A 1,907-nucleotide genomic window follows, 5' to 3' on the forward strand; every position below is an offset into this window, starting at 1 on the left:
ACCTGTAGCCTTATGAAATGTATTTCTTAAATAATAAGACTTGAAAATGGAAAATACTCCTTGATCTACGGGCTGCAGAATGGATGTTATGTTAGGAGGCATGAAAACATTATTCTCCTTGTACATCTCCATCGGAGCTCTTAGGTGACCAGGTGCTTTGTCAATGAGCAGTAATATTTTGAAAGGAATTTTTTTAGCAGTGGGTCTCAACACTGGGCTTAAAATATCCAGTAAATCATGCTGTAAACAGATGAGGGGTTATCTGGGCTTTGTTGCTCTATTTATAGAGCACAGGCAGAGTAGATTTAGCATACTTCTTAAGGGCCCTAGGGTTTTCAGAATAGTAAATAAACATTTTCTTCAACTTAAGGTCACCAGCTGCATTATCCCCTAACAGGAGAGTCAGCCTGTCCTTGAAGCTTTGAAGCCAGACATTGATTTCTCCTCTGTAGTTATAAAAGTCTTAGTTGGTATCTTCTTCCAATACATGGCTGTTTCTTCTACATTGAAAATCTTCTATTTAATGTAGCCACCTTCATCAATTTTAGTTAAATCTGCTGGATAACTTGCTGCAGCTTCTCTATTAGCACTTGCTGCTTCAACTTGCCCTTTAAATTACAAATATGGCTTCTTTCCTTAGACCTCATGAACCAACCTCTGTTGCTTCAAACTTTTCTTCTGCAGCTTCCTCACCTCTCTTGGTCCTCTGAGAATTGAAGAGAGTTAGGGCCTTGCCCTGGATTAGGCTTTGGCACAGAGAAATGTGGTGACAGGTTTGATTTTCTATCCAGACCACTAGAACTTTCTCCATATCAGCAATAAGGCTGTTCTGCTTTCTTATCATCTGTGTGTTCACTAGAGTAGCACTTTTAATTTCCTTCAAGAACTTTTTCTTTGCATTCACAAGTTGGCTAACTCTCGGGCACAAGAGCCTAGCTTTCAGCTATCTCAGCTTAATCATTTCTACCTTTTGATTTAAAGTAAGAGACATGAAACTCTTCCTTTCACTTGAACACTTAGAGGTCACTGTAGGGTTATTAATTGGCCTAATTTCAACATCATTGTATCTCAGGGAACAGGAGGGCCCAAGAAAAGGGACAGTGGTGGGAGAACAGCAGGCTGGTGGAGGGGTCAGAACACACACAGCATTTGTGAATTACATTCATCATCTTATATGGGCATAGTTCGTGGCCCCCCAAAACAATTACAATGGTAACATTACAGATCACCAGAAGAGATATTATAATGATGGAAAAGTTTGAAATGTCGCGAGAATTGCCAAACTATGACACAGAGACGCAAAGTGAGCAAAGGCTGCTGGAAAAATCATGCTGATAGACTTGCCCCACACAGGGTTGCCACAAAACTTCAATCTGTAAGAAACGTACTATCTGCAAAGTGCAATAAAGCAAAGCACAATACAACCAGGTTTGGCTGTGAACTCTTTAGCCCCTTCTCAGATGTCCAAGAGAAAAACAATAAATAATAATCCTTTTGTAGTTCATAAGCTGATGGTTGGGTTTTCACGCTCATGTGTGAGATGTGTTCCTTCATATCTATCAACACACTACCGGGCTGGTGTGACAACAAATGAGTAAACAGGAGGCACAGGCCCGTTGTATTGCATGTCTGGAAACAATTCTCTTCTTATAACACAGCTAGGGTTCATGTTTATCATTTCACAATCTCATTCAATAGTAGGTAGTGATTTCCAACAACAGAAAGTGCACATTTCCAAGCCACACAGTCAAGGACCTCCACAACCTGAGTTTCGAAACTTGGGGAGAATTGTGTTAAGTGAACAAAAAGGTTAGACATTTTAGGTGGAAAAAATGATACTGGCAAAGGTGTGGTGGTAAGCAGGAAAGGAAAATTCCACAGATGCATGGCCACCATGGCTGGAGAAG

General features: G+C 40.5%; 1 pseudogene; it reads left to right on the forward strand.

Moving 5' to 3' along the window:
- Positions 1 to 1,488: 1,488 nt before the first annotated feature.
- On the forward strand, positions 1,489 to 1,581 carry LOC112209701 (small nucleolar RNA U13; annotated as a pseudogene).
- Positions 1,582 to 1,907: the final 326 nt, after the last annotated feature.

Source organism: Pan troglodytes, chromosome 5 (assembly GCF_028858775.2).
Source record: "Pan troglodytes isolate AG18354 chromosome 5, NHGRI_mPanTro3-v2.0_pri, whole genome shotgun sequence".
Lineage (NCBI taxonomy): Eukaryota > Metazoa > Chordata > Mammalia > Primates > Hominidae > Pan > Pan troglodytes.